Source organism: Macaca fascicularis, chromosome 10 (assembly GCF_037993035.2).
Source record: "Macaca fascicularis isolate 582-1 chromosome 10, T2T-MFA8v1.1".
Taxonomy (NCBI): Eukaryota; Metazoa; Chordata; class Mammalia; order Primates; family Cercopithecidae; genus Macaca; species Macaca fascicularis.
In genome coordinates this window covers 26,201,965-26,223,178 of record NC_088384.1, presented here as the reverse complement: position 1 = coordinate 26,223,178, position 21,214 = coordinate 26,201,965, and positions in this window count along the sequence as shown.

Sequence of the window (21,214 nt, the reverse complement as noted above, 5' to 3'; positions counted from 1 at the left end):
GTCGTTCTAGGGCCTTTAATTTTCCTGCTGGTAAAACAAGGAGAGAAGGAGAACAAGAAAATAATACAAAACTCTTACTCATCCCACCAAGTTATGGGTCTTATGGTTGAGCCAGAAATCTTAACACCAAGTTGTCCAGTGTTTCTCAAACTGTGTCCCACAGGGCATTCATTCTAAGGGATGTTATCAGATGTTACCAGGAGGAAAAAGGAAGATCTTTTGGCTAAAGACATTTGGAAAACACTGACTTCATGAAAGTAACTCAAAGTCTTTGATGGAGTCAATTGTCAGTGTCTTTAACATGCTCATTATGTATCCTAAGTTTGAGAAGGAGGACTTGATGTTCAGTGTATCTCAAACATATTTTCACTACAGTTCTATGGGACACACTTTGGCAAAAAGCTTAATTGGCATAAGTATCTGTCTGGTACACAGAACCAAGCTATGGCATTCTTGAAAAGCAGTCGGTCAGCCAAGACCCAGAGCTGAGAAATGTTTGTTTAGACAAGTGATTGGATTTTCATTCTTGTATTAACAGCTAGACCCCAAGCTTACATCTTCCAGTCCCACAGAACTTACACAAGTGTCAGCCCTCCAGAGACCATATCTTCCTCCTCTCCAGTCTCCAACCTACTCTAAGCAAAACATTTCAAGTTTCTTCAATTACATCTCACAAGGCTGGTTACAAGCTCCCTTCATCTACCTAGATACTCTCTTTTATTTTTATTTTTTTGTAATTTGAGGAGAACCATAACAAAATTTAAGTATTTCAAGCATGGTATCATCATCTCCATCATTTAGATTCCGGACCTCTGTTAATATGACCTAAAAAGGCTTTAGCTTTTGTGTTAATGTCAATGCACTCTTGATTTACATTGAGTTTTCTTTGAACAACAACAAAAAAAACCCCGTGTATTTAACTCATTGGAGCATTTGCAAAATTCATCTTGTACTTGTGCCATTTTTAAGACCTAAGTATAAAGCTTTATATTTGTCTCTTCTAAATGTCATCTTCTAAGATTTGCCTCCTAACTTCTGTTTAGATCTTGATTCTGAAATCCCTCATATTTCCAGTCTCTTAGAGAACTCTGCCTACATCATGCAGTTTAGCATATGACCTTTGTAGTGGCTATGTGATATTCTTCCCACCCAGAAACTCTTCCAGTAACAGCAGCATGACTTTCCTCTGTTAGATTCCCTTCCTCACTCCCTACAGAACTGCAGGTGGAATTGACTCCACTTCCCTACTGGGATGAGCATGTGACCAAGTTTTGACCAATCAGAGTGTGGTGAACGCCCCCCATCTCTGGTTGGTTGACAGATAGTCACATGATAAATAGCAGTGAGAGCAAAACCTTCAGTTTAGTCTGGAGAGACTGTGAAAGTGACCAGAAATGCCTCATTTTCCTCCAGGCTTGGTGCAGTAAGGATGAAAACCTGGAGCTGCTGACGGCTGTCTGGCTGGTGGTCACACACAGGGGCCTGCCTCCTGGGTTCACGCCATTCTCCTGCCTCAGCCTCCCGAGTAGCCGGGACTACAGGCACCTGCCACCACGCCCGGCTAATTTTTTGTATTTTAGTAGAGACGGGGTTTCACCGTATTAGCCAGGATGGTGTTGATCTCCTGACCTCATGATCCATCCACCTCGGCCTCCCAAAGTGCTGGGATTACAGGCGTGAGCCACCACACTCGGCCTGTCAAGGTTTTCAATTGTCTGGAGGATGTGGTTCCAACTGGAAGTGTTTGGAAAACAGTTGGCATTTTCTGTTAAAGCCAACCACATACGCCTACCCAATGTCCAGCAGTTCCATTCCATTCTTAGGTATATACCCAACAGAAATGCGATGAATAGATGTGTTCACAAAAGACTTACAAAAGAATGTGCATAGCAGCCTTTTTCTCTAATAGCAAAAAAAAAAAAAGAAATCATAGTCCTTTAGTGGTAGAATGAATCATAAAATTGTGGTGTTTTCATATGATTGAATACTATAAAAATAATTGAACAAACAAGTGCTTCTCATTTCAACATAAATGAACTTCACAAACATCATGTTAAATGAAAGAAGCCAGGCACAAAAGAGTATATCTGAGAGATTCCGTGTACGTAAAGATCAAAAACAGGCAAAAGTAACGTATGGTTATACAAATCAGAGTTGAGGTTCCCTTCAGTCGGGGAGGGTAATGACTGCAGAGGACAAGGGGAGGCTTCTGAGAGGCGGGGATGAAGAATGTTGCTCCATCCCTTGTTCCTGGCTCTGGTTACAGAGATGTATTTGCTTTCTGAAAAATTATGATAGAGGTATATGCTTATGATTTGTTCAGTTTTCTGTATGTATGGTAGACTTTAATAAACCTTTACTTACAAAGGTGATTGGGAAGCAGTCAGACATTTCTGAGCAGGGGCCAGGGATGCCAGGCAGTACTACACAATGAAGAATTGTCTAGCAGCTCAGGCTATGTTCAAATGCCACAGCCAACATTGAGTTTGATGAAAACCCAGTTTGTAATTATTTCAGCCAGGAGCTGAACTCCATTTTTCCCCCCATTCTAAATCTACACGGAATTTTCTGGAAGGGAAACGATGGTATAAATATAATAGAAGGAGAATTGTATTTCTTTTTTATCCTGAACAAGCATTGTTTGGAAAACCACATCACTCACAGCCATACCACTGGTAGTAGGCCATGGACACAGCCTACCTGTCAGCCTAAATTTGGAGCTGACATGTTCTTGGAGGATGTGGGCATCTCCTGTTTACTGCTAGTAATCCGTTCTTTTTTAAAAAGGTGTGACTCATACACAGTAAGGTGCACAAATTTTAAGTGTACAGTTTGACAGTTTTTATAGATGTAGACTACTGCACCACTGCCTAGATCAAGATACAGAAAATTCCCATATCCCCAGCAGCAAATTCCATGATGCTCCTTCCCAGTCAATATACCACCAAAAGCAACCACCATTCTGAATTCTCTCACCGTAGATTAGTTTTGCTTGTTCTACAATTGCAAATAAATGGAATCCTACAGTATGTACTCTTTTGTCTCTGGCTTCTTTCTCTCAACATTAAATTGATAACATTTCTCTACATTTTTGTGTGTAGTGGTAGTTATTCTTTTGCACTGTGGTATATAGTTTTCTTGTGCATGAATATATCACAACTCAGTAATCGTTCCTAAAAATCAGATGTTCTGGCCAGGCACAGTGGCTCATGCCTGTAATCCCAGTACTTTGGGAGGCTGAGGCAGGCAGATTACCTGAGGTTGGGAGTTGGAGACCAGCCTAACAAACACGGAGAAACCCTGTCTGTACTAAAAATACAATTAGCCAGGTGTGGTTGTACATGCCTGTAATCCCAGCTACTCGGGAGGCTGAGGCAGGAGAATCGCTTGAACACGGGAGGTGGAGGTTGCAGTGAGCCGAGACTGTGCCATTGTACTCCAGCCTGGGCAACAAGAGTGAAACTCTGTCTTGAAAAAAAAAAAATCAGATCAGATGTTCTATGTAAAAATACTGTCTATGATTGATACTATCTATCTATAAAACTTTACCTCCCTTTATGTTCCTTTGCCCTCCCCACTATTTATTATTGTCTTGATTATATCTTCTATATGCATTTAGAGGTGTTACAACTTTTGTTTCAATCACCAAACATAATTTAGAAAACTTAGGAGAAGAAAAGTCTATTATATTTACTCATATTTTTGCTTACTGTGTTCTTTCTTCCTTCTTGATGTCCTAGAATTTCTTTTATTGCTTCTTTTCTAGTTAGAAAACGTTGTCTTCTTCTTTCTTCTTTCCTCCTCCTCCTCCTCCTTCTTGTTTGTTTGTTTGTTTGTTTTTTGTTTTTCATAAAGAGACAGGGTCTCACTCTATCACCCAGACTGGAGTTAAGTGATGCTATCATAGCTCACTGCAACCTTGAACTCCTGGGCTCAAGTGATCCTTCCACCTCAGCCTCCTGAGTAGCTGGGACTGCAGGCATGTGCCACTATACCTGGCTAATTTATTATTACTATTATTTGTAGAGATGGGGTCTCACTATGTTGTCCAGGATGGTCTTGAACTCCTGAGCTCAAGTTATCCTCCCACCTTGGCCTCCCAAAGTGCTAGGATTATAGGAGCAAGCCATGGCACCCAGCCAGAAAACTTTCTGTAGCTATTCTTTTAGGGTAGATCTAGAACCAAAATTTCCTAGTTTTCCTTTGTCTAAGAATGTCTTCTTGTTTTTTTTGTTTGTTTGTTTTGTTTTGTTTTGATTACTAAAGGATATTTTTGCTGAATATAGGATTCTACAGTTCTTTTCTTTCAGTACCTGAAAATTATCTTGCCATTTTTTTCTGGCATCCATGGTTTCTGAATAAAAATCTGCTATCATTTGAATTTTTTTCCCCCTATGGCTAAGATGCCATTTTTCTCTGACTGCTTTAAAAATTTTTCTTTGTCCTTAGTTTTCAGAAGCTTTATTATGATGTATCTTTGGTTTGCTCAGCTTCTTAAGTTTCTTCTTGATGTATTTGGGTAGTTTCAGCATTATTTCTTTGAGTAGTTTTCTAGCCTCTCATTTTTTTTTCTCACCTCCAGGACTCTGTGGACACAAATGTTAGCTATTTTTTATAATCTCATTGGTCCCTGAATGTGTTAGTCCATTCTCACACCGCTATAAAGAGCTGCTCAAGACTGGGTAATTATAAAGAAAAGAGGTTTAATTGACCCAGTTCCACATGCCTGGGGAGGCCTCAGGAAACATACAGTCATGTCAGAAGGCACCTCTTCACAGGGCGACAGGAGAGAGAATGAACACAGGAGGACATGCCAAACACTCATAAAACCATCAGATTGCATGAGAACTCACTCACTATCATGAGAACAGCATGGGGGAAACCACCCCCATGATCCAATTGCCTCCACCTGGTCTCTCCCTTGACATGTGGGGATTATGGGGATTACAATTCAACATGAGATTTGGGTGGTGACACAAAGCCTAACCATAAGCTTTGTGAGTCTCTGTTTATTGTTTTTTTTTTCACTCTATTTTCTCTCTGTTGTTCAGGTTGAGTCATTTCTATTGTGCTACCCTCCAGTTCATGGATACTTTCCTCTGTTCCCTCTATTCTGCTGTGAGCTGGTCCATTTAGCTTGGTGTTTCAGTAATGGTGTTTTTCAGTTCTAAAATTTCCATCTGTTCCTTCTTTATATGTATTTCGTTTCTGAGCTGTCTTATTTCTTTGCTGAGGATTTCTGTTTTTTTCATTTGTTTCACACGTTTGTAGTTGCTTGTTGAAGCATGTTTATCAAAGTATCTCTACAATCACTGTGAGAGAATTCTCACATTTCTGTCATCTTAGTGTTGACATATATTGTCTTTTTCTTCCACTCAGTTTGAGATCTTCCTGGTTCTTGGTATGAGAAGTGATTGTTGATGAAAACCTGAACATTTTAGTATTATGTTATAAGACCCTGAATCTATGTAAATTTTCTGCCTTGGCTGGCTTTTTCTGACACTACTCTGAAAGAACAGGTGACAGGGGTGCCACCTAGTCACTACCAGAAGGAGGTAGAAGTCCACATTTTTCATCACTGACACTCAAAAGGAGGTGGTTTCTTGTTATTACTGGGTGGGTTTGAGAGTTACAGCTACCTTTGTAGTACCACTGACACCGAGGTGGCTGTGGCCTTATTACCACTGGACAGTGTTGAAAGTTTTGGCTCTTCACTAGGCCTTCTCAGACACCATCCCAACAGATGTGTTGGGCACCTCATTACAGCCTCAAGAGCATGGAATTCCAGGCTCCTCACTTGGTCTTTGATGGTGTAGGTGTAGTTAGGCTACTGACTTTTCTATGTTTGGATGCAACAGAACAGTTATTGTCTAAAAGTCTTCTGTCTTTCTAGGTTACCTCTTTCTTGGTCCTTTGCCTGGAAAAAGCAGGGTTTTGTTAGAGTCTTTTTTTGTCTGCACCCATTGGTGTTTCTGGGTTGCCAGCTTTTTCAGCTTCAACTCTGGGATATATGAAGCCAAAAACAATTTCCCAGAACTCACTACTATGTTGTTCTTTAAGTCCTGAGGTCTCTAGCTAGTCCTGTCTCCATTTCTCAATGTTTTCTTATATTTGTTTACATACAATGTCCAGGGTTTTAGTTGTACTTAGTGGGAAGAAGAGGGAAAAATACATCTGCTTCATCATCCTAGAAGCAGAAGTCTTAGTTTCCATTATTTTAAAATAGAAAAATTATGCCTTTGTTACCCCAAATCCCCAACCAATTTCTTAAAATGTAATTAAAACACAGTAAAATTGCTATATATAAGTGACAAATTCTTATTTATGATGTAAAATACCTAAAGCATCACCACAATATCAATACCATTGTTAGTGAACAGTTGTTTGGGTTCAGTGACTGCCTGAGGCTGGGAGTGGAAGATGAAGTAAATTGCAAAGGGGCACAAGTATATATGAGGGGTGGTGGGTATATTCTTGTGGCAGTGGTTTCCCAGGCATATACATCTATCAAGACTCATTGAATTGCATACTTTATATATTTTTATTTTTATTGTTTGAGACAGGTTCTTGCTCTGTCATCCAGGCTGGTATGCAATGGTGCAATCTTGGCTCACCACAACGTCTGCCTCCCAGGCTCAAGCCATCTTCCCACCTCAGCCCCCAGAGTAGTTGGGACCACAGGCATGTGCCACCACACAAGGCTAACTTTTGTATTTTTTGTAGAGATGGCATCTCACCATGTTGCCCAGGCTGGTCTCAAACTCTTGAGCTCAAGCATTCCGCCCACCTCAGCTTCTCAAAGTGCTGGGATACAAGCGTGGGCCACCGCACCTGGCCTGATTTATATACTTTAAATGGATGCAGGTTATTGCATGTAAATTCTATTTCAGTAAAGGTGATAGAAAAGAACATAAATGGTAGTTTTGTTGATATTGACATGGCTTGTCTTTGCAGCTGTAACATAGGAGATTCATGTACCTTTTGTTGACATTGGGCGGACTTTTCAAACTGGGATCGTGATGTTCCACCAATTGTGTTTAGAGTGTAGCATCAAACTTACTCTGTACAGCATTTTGTTTACAACGTTGCATTGAATTTTGGAGCTGCAAATGTAATTTTCTCCTATGTTAACATCAACATACACTGAGAGATACATTCGTTTCATGATGTTTGGGTATGAAAATCCACGAGGCATTCTACCAGGAAATGCTAATTAGGAAGACTTTCTGAGGGATATGCATATATGTATGAAAATGTCTATGTCACCATTATTCTAATTTGTTACATATAAAGTAAAACTGTTGACAATATTTAGCCAAATATTGCATCACGTCTGTTCAAAGTGCAAGCTTTTGATGACTTCATTATGTCTTCTAGTGGAGTTGTGTGTGAACATTTATATATTGAAAAATATATTTTTATTATAAACCTATTTTCTTCTCCTTTGTATCATAGAGAGGGCACTATATTGGTGTTCTATTAAACTGTAGGGTAGGTAGATTATATTTTCTGTGAATTTCATTTCAGAATTCATGACATGATAAATTATTTGTTATAGAAAGATGTTAGGCCTAGTAGTGTTGACACCCCCTGATCAAAACAGACCTGGTGATGTATTTATCCCAAGCTCTAAACCACTACCTTGGCCTAAGCCTCTTAGGCTAACAGTTTAAAATTAAAATTAAATAAACTCATTTTATAGGTCAATAAGTGCATTTTAAAAAGCTAATTAGAGTTGGTATTTCTTTTTCAACTGCGTACATCCTGACTCATAAAATTACAGATTATTGTATGATTATGGATTATTATATTACAATTATACAATTATTGTTTGCCTTCTGTTTCCATGGGCTTTCTTCTTTCACAGTCAAGGCTGTGAGCTCTTTTAGAGCAAAAATTGCATCCTGTCCAGGTCATAGCTTTCCCCATATTGTAACCAGAAGAGTATGTGTTTTGAAGATTTAATTTTATTGATCATCTCTTATGTGTTCAAGGTCTGGGTCACATTCATTTTTAGTATCTGTTGTGCACCCACCTGTGCCAGGGCCATTGCTAGGCACTTTGCAGATACGATCTCCCTGAACACTTCAAACAACTCTTTGCTGTATAGGTATTATTATCTGGTATTGCAGACATGGGAAAGGAGTTCTGAGAAAACACTTGTCCAAGGTGGTACCAGGCAAGGAGCAAAGGCAAGATCAACCCCAGCTGGGGTAGGAGGATCGCTTGAGCCCAGGAGTTCAAGGGTATAATGAGCTATGATCATGCCACTGTACTGCAGCCTGACCCCAGGTCTGTGTGACTGCACAGCCCATGTTAAGTAGCTGCTGTTCTCCGTGTTGCGAACAGTGCTGAGTACAGCATAGTAATGAGGAAGATGGGCAAATATTTTCACCTTTATGAGCCTCAGTTTCTCCATCAGTCTGCAAATGGGGCAATTAGTAGCTTTGCCATGGAGTGGTTGTGAGGATTCAGTGGGAATAGTGTCAATCACTTAGCGTCTGCTTGTGTTTAATCGGCCATAAACAAATGTTCATTTCCTCCCTCTTCCTTCCCATTGGGAAATTTTACTCAACTGTGGTTCAGTAAATAGCCTTGGAGATGTCACTTCTCACTGAGCCCCAGGTATATATAATTGACCTAAAATCATAATCATAGTTTTTAAAAAAACACTCGAACTGCACCCCTTCTCCCCGAACACGCTCCAGGGCATTGCAGTGGGGATGAAATTCTGATCTCTAAGTGGATGGTGTTTCCTGATATTTTGTTTGCAAATTTCCTCCGGTTGTTACTGTCAGACACTAAAGTGCAGTTATGAATTAGTCCATGAGAGACCCTGGAGGAGAAAAGATTCTAGACCCTGCGGAAGAAAGGAAATGATCCTCAACCACCAGCCACTTGGCTCCACCCTGGCTTGACTCTGGTGGTCCAAGGACACAGTGGCCACTATGTATCTCCAGCTACCCCTTATCCCACTCTGCCACCTGTGATAAAAGATGCTGGATAGATTTTAGCAATTCCATGTGCAAATGGATGTAGCATGATTATAGTTGCTCATAGAGTGGCCTCATTGCTGTCTTTTTATAGATGGGCTTAGAGTGAGGTTGATTTTTTATTTTTTATTTTTATTTTTTTTAGAGACAGGGTCTCGCTCGGTTGCCTAGGCTGGAGTACAATAGCATGATCATAGCTGACTGCCACCTCGAATTCCTGGGCTCACGCAACACTCCTGACTCAGCCTCCCAAGTAGCTAGGACTGCAGGTGTGTACCACCATGCCCAGCTGATTTTTAAATTTTTGGTAGAGACAGAGTCTCGCTATGTTGCCCAGGCTGGTCTTGAACTCCTGGGCTCAAGCAATGCCCCTGCCTCAGCCTCCCGAGTAGCTAGGACTGCAGTTGCATGCTGCCATACCCAGCTGATTTTTAAATTTTTGGTAGAGACAGAGTCTCACTATGTTGCCCAGGCTGGTCTTAAACTCCTGGACTCAAACAATCCTCCTACCTTTCCCTCTCAAAGTGCTGCAATTACAGACATCAGCCACCGCATCTGGCTCTAAATTTTTTTTTTTTTTTAATAGATTCTCACTCTGTCTCCCAGGCTGGAGTGCAATGGCATGATCTCAACTTACTGCAACCTCTGCCTCCTGGGTTCAAGTAATTCTTCTGCCTCAGCCTCCCAAATAGATAAGATTACAGGTGCCCACCACCATGCCTGGCTAAGTTTTTGTATTTTTAGTAGAAACGAGATTTCACCAAGTTGGCCAAGTTGGTCTTGAACTCCTGACCTCAGGTGATTCACCCGCCTTGGCCTCCCAAAGTGCTAGAATTACAGGTTTGAGCCACTATGCCCAGCCTAGATTTTTTTTTGTAATTAAAGAAGCATATTTGTCCCCAGAAAGAATCCTAAAGCCCTATCAGTCATCCAGACCCAAAAGGCCATATAACTGCCCATTTTGCAACCTTCATTCCAGGATTCCAGTACCCAAAGACATGAATGAGTAACATTAGACACTCATCCCCCCAGCTTTTCTAAAATGAGAATTCAGCAATGAGAGGAGTAGAGGTTGTGTTCCAAACATAGGGGTCTCAGCCTTGGCTGCACGTTAGGATCGCCTGGGGAGCTCTGAACAATCCCAGTGCCAGCTCTGCACCCAGCTCATGAGGTCAGATGCTCTGGTTGGGGCCGGGTACCAGTGTGGTCAGGCTCTTTGGGAGTTTCATATGTACAGTAAAATCGAAGAACCACTGCCTGCAAACAAGTGGGTGGCTGGGATGCTCATAGAGTGTCTTCTTAGCTTTGGGGGCCATTTTTTGGAAAAGTCATATAAAAAAATCAAAACTCACATAGACTCCCAATTCTCTTCTCCCTATTCTAAACCACAGTGATTTGTATGAATATTTATTCAAATATTTGCAACTGTATATGCTGAATGTCTGTTGGATTGCAGGTACTGTTCTAAGCACCGCGGATGCAGCAGGAGGGCTAGCAGTCAGGACCCCTGAGCTCATGGATCTGGCTTTGTGGCAAGGGCTAATATGGAAAGCAATTGATGTCAAAATGCATTGTTTACTCTTGAGATGAAGGCAGTGACAAAGGTGTAAAAGAGGATAAGAGAACAGGGGCTGGCTTGGGTAGGAGAGGTGGTGATCAGGGAAGACTTCTCTCAAAAAGAGACTCTGAACTGGGCTCAAAAAGTGAAGGCTGAGGGGTGGGGTGAGGCATCTGGGAAGAGAAAGCCAGATTTTCTGTGGCTCTGTCCTCTCCTGCCATCATCTCACTGCTTGAAACTGGCAGCCAAATGATCTGCCTAACACATCCTGATTTCATTTCATAGCCCGTATATGTAAACTTTAGATCACATACTCATCACCTATCATCAAGGTTATATGCTAAATCCTCACCTTTGGTGCTGGGATCAGCTCAGCTCATTGGAATCTCTAAATTGCTGTTTGTAGATACTGTAAAATATTCTTTGTTTTTTTTCTGTCTTGGTTTCCTGTATTTCTGGCCACTGTCCCCGAGCCCTGATGTATCCCTGCATCTGGCTTGTCATTCTGACTCCCTGATATTATCCATCCATCCATCCATCTATCCATCCACCTATCCATATACATATATATCTATATATATGTACACATGCATACATCCTATCATCTACCAATCTATCATCCATCCATCCATCGATCCTCCATCCTTTTGTTCATCCATCCATCCATTCATCCACCCATCCATATACATATATATACACATACATACATTCTCTCATCTACCAATCTATCCTCCATCCATCCATCCATCTATTCACCCATCCATATACATATATATTTACATGGATACATATACCATCTCATCATTATCCATCCATCCATCACCCCTTCCATTAATTCATTCATCTATTCATCTACCCATCCACCCACACATCCTTTCCTTCGTTCCACAGATATTTATTGGACACTCACAATGTGCTAAACCCTAAGCCAGAATAAAAGTAGAATCTTGCAGTGCTGTCCTCCAAACAGGACAAGGTGGTCTCCTCACTGTCCATATCTCCATACCTCTGTTCACTTCACTCAGTACCTGGGTCATCCTACCTATCCCCTCTGCTTATCTCCTGTCCCTACCCTCTAGAAAGGCCTGACTTAAGGCTGTTGAGCGGAACCCACCTGAACATAGACTCACTAGCTCGCTTGAAGGTGAGCCTGGAGGAGGATGAAAGGATCTAGTCCATGCGCATCCCATGAGTTTAGCACAGGGAGGTGAGTGTAACAAGAGCCAAATGCTGCAGGAAGAGAAGACAGTCCAGAGTCGGGCTCCATAGTCTTTACTTGAAGGAGTTGGAGGAGTGTTTACAGAGGGGAATGACATGAGGGGTGGGGCATGGAGGGCCAGTTGACACTCCCCAAACAGACAGGATGGGGGCAGTCACTCTAGGCCAGAGGAACCGCATGTGTGAAGGCATGTAAGTGTGAAGCACTGTCTTCAGGGTCGGTGTACGTGCCCAGAATCACGGAGTTTTAAAGGAACAGCTCAGAGACCATTCAGTTCAACCTTCCATTTTATAGACGTGGAAACTAAGATTCAGAGGAGAGTAGTCAATTACCCAGGGATGCATAGCAAATTTTCTTAGAGATACCCTACTCCCTTACCTCCTGCAGAATCATCGTAAACCTTTAAAGTTGATTAAACCTTTAAAGGCCCCAGGTTAGGCCCAGAGGTGCTGACTGTATTAACTCAACAAGACAAGCCTCCAGGGTAAAAACGATTGCTATGTTCATTCTACGTAAGAGAAAACTGAAGCAGAGAGGTTAAGGAATTTGCACTAGGCTACACAGGAAGTGAGTAGTAGAGCTGGGATTCAAACCCAGCCAGAGCCTCCAGAGCCCATCTTCTTCTTCTTTTTTTTTTTCCTTAGCCAAATACTAAAGACATTTAAAGAGCCCATGTTCGTAACCACTGCGATGTGCTACCCATCTCACCAGTTAATTTAATGTTTTTTTTTTTTTTTTTTGAGACAGTCTCACTGTGTTGCCCAGGCTGGAGTGCAGTGGTGTGAACTGCAACCTCCGCCTCGCAGGTTCAAGTAATTCTCTTGCCTCAGCATCCCAAATAATTGGGATTATAGACACACACAACCAGGCCAGGCTAATTTTTTTGTATTTTTAGTAGAGACGGGGTTTCGCCATGTTGGCCAGGCTGGCCTCAAACTCCTGACCTCAGGTGATCCAGCTGGCCTCCCAAAGTGCTGGGATTACATGCATGAGCCACCACACCCAGCCAACTTTTTTTTTTTTTTTTTTAATAGAGATAGGTTCTTGCTCTGTCACCCAGGCTGGAGTATAGTGGTGCCATCATAGGTCACTGCAGCCTCCAAATCCTGGGCTTAAGTGATTCTCCTGCCTCAGCCTCCTGAGTAGCTGTGAACACAGGCATGCACCCCCACACCCAGCTAATTTTTGTAATTCCTTTTGTAGAGATGGGATCTGGCTGTGTTGCCCAGGTTGGTCTTGAACTCTTGGCCTCAAGTGATCCTCTTGCTTCAGCCTCCCAAAGTGCAAGGTGTGAGCCACCAGGACCAGCCAGTTCATTTAACTTTCAATGTATATTGTCCTCATTTTTCTGGATGTTACAGAAGCACAGAGAGGTTAAGTAACTTGCCCAGTGCTGCACAGAAACTAAGTGGTGGAGCTGGGATCCGAACCCAAACTATCTGACTGTACTGACAAAAGATGCATCAAAACCCAAAAGGGCAAGGTATTATGGCCATTACTAGGGGGAAGGGAGAACTTAAGTTTTCCTAATTCCTCCCACACTACCCAAGAAATCCTCCCTCTAGTCTCAGCGTAGCCCTGGGTCACAGAGCACAATCATGTTCTCTTTCTTACTCTTCTCCTATCACTTCATTAATCACTGTTTGAATTCTGCTCTCCTTGAAAGCAGCCGGTCATCTTGGCAATCAAAAATCCTGCCAGCTGGACACAGTTCAAGTTCAATTGCGTCTCCCTGACCGGGCAGAACCCGTCCGTGTTGAAATACTTGGCTGATAACAGCCAAGGGGATGAAGCCAACACAGGAAAATGGATTGCTCACAGATTGGTTTGCTCTGCCTCCAGCTCAGGATAATATATGGGCAGTGACGTAAAACAAATGGAGCCTTGGCTGGGTTACTTCACATCCTTCTTGGGGGCCTCGCTGCTTCTACCATGGGGCCTTGGAGCTGTTACTTCATAACCTGCAGGCCAAAACCCATAAACTGTGTATTCGCAAATTCCTAAAAATATTGCCCAGTGGTCTTGAAAAAATTAATGTCCTGTGACATGTTAGCATAATTTTCATGATTGAGGTGTTGAATATAGATTCTGTATATATTTATTTATATAGAAACCAACCCAGACTGGGGCATAATATTTTTAATTTTTCATGTTTCTGGCAAAACATTGACTGAGTTGCTTTTATTTATTTCACAGTTAGAGAGAAATTTCTTTTACTGGAGAGATAAATGGGTAAGTTATAAGGGACAAGAGGAGGACAATCTTATAAAATACTCTCTGTACTTTAATAATCCCTGCTTTCATTTCATTTCTTTTTGTATCTGGTGATAATTTTAAGAGTCCAAGTGCTTGAGAATGGGTCCTAAGACCATCACCCAGGCCCCCTTTTCAGAACTCCTGTAGCATATTCAGTCTGGACCCCTTAAAGTTTAAGACTTAAATAAATAGTTACATTCTAAGAGGCAGGGAGGGATGGTGAAAACTTATTCAGCTCAAGTCCTGGAACCTGAGGTTCCACTGAGTGTGGAGAGGATTTTAAAGTAGTTCTGTGGCTGTTAACACTTTTGGGGATTCCTAGTCTCTTGAGAATTTGCTAGATGGTACATGTACACCCTCTCCAGAAAAGTGGACATACAATATAAAAATGGATCCACAATATACAGTATATAATTTTATGTGTATCAATCAGCTATTGCTGTGATTATGCCACATAACAAATCATCCCTGAACTCAATGGCTGACAACAAGCATTTATTTTTCTTGCTCATGCAAGTATAAATTGCTCAGGTGTTTCTGTTTCAGATTGTGGACTGGCCGTGCCTGGCTCTAGGCTGTGGGACAGTTCAGCTCTGCTCCACATGTCTGATTCTGGATCCCATGCTGAAGAGGCAGCAGCTATATAAGGCATGTTCTTTTTGTGATGATGGCAGAAGTTTGAGAGACAAGTCACACTATACAAACATGGCTCAAGATTCTATTGTATAACATCTGCTCACATTCAACTGAACGAAGTCAGTCAAATGGTCTAGCTCAAGGCCAGTGGGGCCAGAAAAGAATACACTGCCCCAAAAGGGAGGAAAAAGTGAGTGAACATGTGTTGAACAATACTCCAATTTATTACCAGTAGGTCATGGAATCTTTGAAGCCTGAGTCTCGTGTGGTGATTCTCAAACCTCAGCAAATATGGATATCATCTGGGGAATCTGGTTCAAAATGCAGATCTGAGACTATTCTCCTCCGGAGTATCTGAGTCAATGGATTTGGGTGGGCCTAGGAATCTGCATTTTAAACAGCCACTTCCTGGGGTTATTCTGATACTGATGGCCCAGGGTCCATACTTTGAGAATCACTGGTTTAATGGTTCTTGCATGTGCTGAGGGCTCAGAGAGGCGAGTTCAAATCCCAGCTCCACCCTAGCTTTGACCTTAGTAAGTAGCTTTGCTTTTCAGAGCCTCAGTTTTCTCCTCTAAAAAACTGAGTTGGCCAGGCGCGGTGGCTCATGCCTGTAATCCCAGTACTTTGGGAGGCCGAGGCGGGCCGATCACCTGAGGTTGAGAGTTTGAGACCAGCCTGACCAACATGGAGAAACCCTGTCTCTACTAAAAATACAGAATTAGCTGGGCATAGTGATGCATGCCTGTAATCCCAGCTACTCGGGAGGCTGAGACAGGAGAATTGCTTGAACCTGGGAGGCTGAGGTTGTGGTGAGCCAAGATCATGCCATTGTACTCTAGCCTGGGCAACAAGAGCGAAACTCTGTCTCAAAAAAAACAAACAAATAAATAAAATAAAAAATAAAATAAAAATAAAAAACTGAGTTAACAGTAATACCTCTCTTAGGATTTGTATTAGGGTTCTCCAGAGAGATGTAAACACACACACAGGAAGAACACTTTGCATCCTTCAATCCAGTCAAGTTTTGACACTCAATATTAATCATCACAGGGTTGTAGAGAGGATTCAAAAATGGTGCCGCTAAAGCAAGTAGCATAGTGCTTGGGACAGACGAAACCAATAAAGGGTCGTTTGCTGAAGCTGCTACCTCAGCATCATGTAGTAGCATCATCATCATCTATTGCCATCATCACCATTGCCATTGTCTTCATGACACCATCAATCATCATCACTATTAGCATCATTGGTTTCTTCCAGCTCCAGTAGTCTATGATTCCACACCACCTCACACTGTTCTTTGACCATAAATCTTATTTCCTCAGACAGTTAGACTTCTAGAATTCTTTTCTTGAATCCCCATGGTGGGAAATGTTCTGCTTATGGCGAGGTCCAATGTCCAAGTTTAATTTCACCCACCTCATTGGGCCATGGTGTTCTGGATGCTGCATGGCAAGTCAGAGATGAATTTCCCCCATTCAGAACCAGGTAGACTGCAGTTTCTGAAGGCTTAAAAGATTCAGAGTGGTTTAAGAGCAGGAACCATGGCCGATCATCATTGCATAAGGAAGCAATGAAAGGTAAGTATATACCCTGAAGCTCATAGCTCACACTTTAGTGTTTCCTATATCCTTTTCATTTTCTGACTTCCTCTCTTATCTTGTTCCTTCTCTATTTCTATATTTCTGTATGTTTCCCTTGCTGCTCTTTTTCCTTTCCCTCTACTTCTTTTTTTCTCTCTCTCTTTCTCATTACCTTTTCTCCCGTCTCTATATCTTCCTTGTTTTTCTGTATGTCCTGCTCTTTTTATACTCTCTGCCCCACCCCCTTCCTCATTCAGTGGAATGTGTGATTCCTGGTACCTAGTGGATGTTTGAGAAATGTAGCAGTGAAGGAAGGAGTGAATGAAAGAAAAGCCTTCCTGCATCTGAAATCCAGTTTCCTTTCCTTGCACTCCAGCATGTCTCACTGCTAGACTCCTCTTGGTGAATGCAGTATTGATTAGCTGAGTGAACAGCAACAACATCCCCTTCAGAATCAGCCCAGGATCTGAACCAATCTCTTGCCTTTTAGAAGTGCCATTTACTGGCCGGGTGTGGTGGCTCACGCCTGTAATCCCAGCACTTTGGGAGGTCAAGGCGGGCGAATCATGAGATCAGGAGATTGAGACCATCCTAGCCAACATGGTGAAACCCTGTCTCTACTAAAAATGCACAAAAATTAACTGGGCGTGGTGGTAGGCCCCTGTAGTCCCAGCTACTGGGGAGGCTGAGGCAGGAGAATCACTTGAACCCAGGAGGTGGAGGTTGCAGTGAGCAGAGATGGTGCCACTGCACTCCAGCCTGGCAACAGAGCAAGACTCTGTCTCAAAAAAAAAAAAAAGAAAAAGAAAAAGGAAAAGAAAAAAAAGTGCCATTTACTGCCCAGAATAACTGCCCTGCAGCTTGCTTTTCCTCCACATCTGAAATTTGCTTTTCTGAGCCAAGTCTTTGTCCAGATTTTGAATTCCTTTTCCTTTCATCTACATACCTCTTAAAGATGCCATTGCTGAGCTCCCTGGGCCCTGCCAAAGCCTACGCATTCCTCACCTCTTCACTGTCTCCATTGCTTTTGATGGCTGGTTTCTTTACATTTCTAGTCCAGGTGTCGGCAAACTTTTTCTGCAAAGGGCCAGAGAGATAATACTTGGGGCTTTGTGGGCCACTCTGTCTCTATTGTAACTACTCAATTCTGGCTGCATAAAAGCAGCCATAGACAATAAATACATAAGTGAATGAGTGAGTGTGACTGTGTTCCAATAGAACTTTATTTTTACAGAAACAGGTGAGCCCAGTTTGGCTGCTCTAGTCAAGAGGATGGTTTAGACTTGGAGCTAACCCCCAGGTCCACCACTCCTAGCTATGTGACCTTGACCCAGTGCATCTTATATAGAACCTCAGATTCATGACCTGCAAATGGGTTTGGGCCGATCAATGGATGAATGTCTACAGGTCCTTATCATGGAGTCTGGCATATAACTGCCCAGTAACTGCTACTTAGTACCAAAAATTTGACTCTTATTTATCTGACTAATCTTTACAGAACACCTACTATGTGCAGACTGCATTCCATAGAGATTCAGAAGGCTAGAGCTGGAAGGATTTTGGAGATCTCCTAGTCTAAAGGTTGAAAACTGGCAATGTATTCCTAATCTTTTTTTTTTTTTGAGATGGGGTCTCGCTCTGTTGCCTAGGCTGGAGTGCAGTGGTGTGATCTCGGCTCACTGCAAGCTCCGCCTTCCGGGTTCATGCCATTCTCCTGCCTCAGCCTCCCCAGTAGCTGGGACTGCAGGCGCCCCCCACCACACCTGGCTAATTTTTTGCATTTTTAGTAGAGATGGGGTTTCACCGTGTTAGCCAGGATGATCTTGATCTCCTGACCTCGTGATCCTCCCGCCTCGGCCTCCCAAAGTGCTGGGATTACAGGCGTGAGCCACCGCGACCGGCCCATTCCTCATCTTATCCAAGGAGGAACTCTTTCTTATTTATCAGCTGTGTGACTCTGGGCCAGTTTCTGAACATCTCTGTGCCTCCGTTTCCTCATTTGTAAAATGGGAATAGGGTCTATCTCAGAGGGTGTTATGAGAAACACGAGTTAATACTTGTAAAGGGTTTAGGATAGTACCTGGAATTATAAGCGCTCAACTGTGTTCACTGTTATTTATTATTTGTGTTATCTGTGTCGATATTGTTAAGTTTTCTCTTACGTGGGGGCATGCACTTCCTGGTTTCCCTAAATTCTTAATCCAGCCTTCTGAAATAGCTTCTTTACCTGCTTTGCCTCTGAAGCCGTTTGATTTTTCCACCCCTGGTTAAGCCCAACCCTCATACTTTATAGACAGGAAATCTGAGACCCAGATCAGAATGAGTGACTCGGCTAAACTCCCACAGTGAGTCAGGGACAAACCCATTTAGATTCCTGGCATTTACTCTCTAACCGTAGGGCACACAGCTCCTCACAGCCACAAGCCACACACCTTTCAAGTTGAAATCTTCCTCCTTAAATATTTCCACACTTGTTGCCAAGGAGTTGGAGACTGCTTCGCTTTAAAGCACTATATCCCCTTGGTGAAATGCTGCAGATGGGCCACCAGCTACATTGGCTGGGAGACAATCTATGTGATAGGGATTTCCACCCACATGTACTTAATTTGGCTTATTGAGCTTAATGGCATATACTTTAAGGGGTGGGGAGTCAAGCTACAAGGAAAATCGAGGCTGCTCAATGGCATTCCCAGAAAGGGTCCAGAGAGACCTCTCCAGGAAGAGCCTGACTTAGGACTGAATCATTTCTGCTACAAAGTCACTGAATGTCTGCCGTAGATTAAAAGTCAGTCATGCATGGAGTGAGAAGGTCCTCCTTGCGGTCACGGGAAAACCAATAAGCTCACCTTGATTCAATCTTGAATAAGTGGCAGATGCATGAGCTGCCTTAAAATTACAGGGATCATGAAAAAAAAAATCACTGTTCTGGGCATTCAATTTATTTCAATAAAGGCATGTGGCTTTTGTTCAAAACTTCTTTGATAATGAACCCCATCATTTGTTTCTGCTGGATTGCTATCAAAAAGACTCAGTTGGGAGCTATTTCTTCTTGGTGAAAGAGAAAGAAGGACGGTCTTTGGGGGAGTAAACCATTAATAAACAAAGGTGGTGGTGTGCTTGCATGAAATTGTGTATTTCCCCCCTGAATTAGCTTACATAAAACCTCTCAACGATAGCAGTGTCAATGATGGGAACTAGAGGGCTTACCTGTGACCAAACATGCATGGAAATGTCCTCTGATCAACTCAGGCGTGATACATACATCAAACTGCCTTGCACAGTGGAAAATTTACAATATTATTGACCTTCAATACCCAAAGTAAGCCCCTTAAATTGACATTTGCCAAAGGCCCCAAATAATTTGACTCGAATTTCATGTAATACAAAAGCCACCGGGGGAGTGGAATGGAAAAAGTAGATTCTGGGTCAATTCTGCATTGACAGCATGAACTGGAAAATCTTAAGTACAATTGAGAATATCAGAGAATTTTTGTTCAATAGAGAAGTAAGAACTGGCACTTCTAGTGCTGACACCCCTCTAGCCTCAGGGTACCTTCTATATTTGTGGTTTCTTGTCATATTTGGCTTTCCAAATTCAGAGAGGCAAGTATGGAGATGGGAAGATATCATGGGTTTTGGATTAAGTCCTGTGTTTGATACCAGCCTCATCTCCTAGTTGCTAGGTGACAATGGGCACAGTAGTGAATCTCTTCGAGCCTCACAGAATTTGTCTGAGGTTTTGAGGGTTAGAAGAGATAGTGTACATGCCAGCCAGGAGCAGTGGCTCATGCCTGTAATCCTAGCGCTTTGGGAGGCCAAGGCGGGCAAATCACGAGGTCAGGAGTTCGACACCAGCCTGGTCAACATAGTGAAACCCCGCCTCTACTAAAAATACAAAAAATTAGCCAGGCGTGGTGGCGGGCAGAGGTTGCAGTGAGCCAAGATCACACCATTGCACTCTTGCCCGGGTGACAGTGCGAGACTCCGTCTCAAAAAAAAAAAAAAGAAAAAAAAAGAAAAGAGAGATGGTGTACATTAGGTACCTGGTATTTACTAGGAGCTCAATAAATTTTGGCCCCTTCCAGCAGTGTGCTAGCAAATGTTGAATAACTGGCTTTCAAAAAAAGACTCTGACTTAGCATTGGCTGATTTCTGTGGTGTAAATACTACCATCATGGCCAATTTCAAGCTATTGACATGATGTCACAGCATTTGGAGTTGAGATGATAAGTAGATGGGTGAAACAGAGTCTCTGGGTTCAGAGTCACATAGCCTATTAGTGGCAGAGCTGGGACTGTGCTGTATGCCTCCTCACTCCCAGTCCAGATCACTTATCACATTTTGATGCTCTTGGAACTCGCCATGGGGCTGTCCTTCCTAGCAAAATGATCACATAGAGTGATTTTTGGGTGATTGCAGAAATTAAGTCCTTCTAGCCAGGCTCTAATAGGTTAGCTTTGCTTTTGATTATACAATTGATCCTTGACCAATGCAAGGGTTGAAAATCTAAGTTGAATCTATGCAGTTGAAAATCTAGGTATACATTTTTAATCCCCAAAATCTTTTTAAAAATTATTTATTTTGATCGGGCGCGGTGGCTCATGCCTGTAATCCCAGCACTTTGGGAGGCCAAGGCGGGTGGATCACAAGGTCAGGAGATCGAGACCATCCTGGCTAACATGGTGAAACCCCATCTCTACTAAAAATACAAAAAATTAGCCGGGCGTGGTGGCAGGCGCCTGTAGTCCCAGATACTTGGGAGGCTGAGGCAGGAGAATGGCGTGAACCCGGGAGGCAGAGCTTGCAGTGAACCAAGATGGTGCCACTGCACTCCAGCCTGGGCGACAGAATGAGACTCTGTCTCGAAAAAAAAAAAAGAAAATTATTTATTTTATCTATTTTTTAGAGACAGTCTTGCTCTATTGCCCAGGCTGGAGTGCAATAGTGTGATTATAGCTCACTGCAGCCT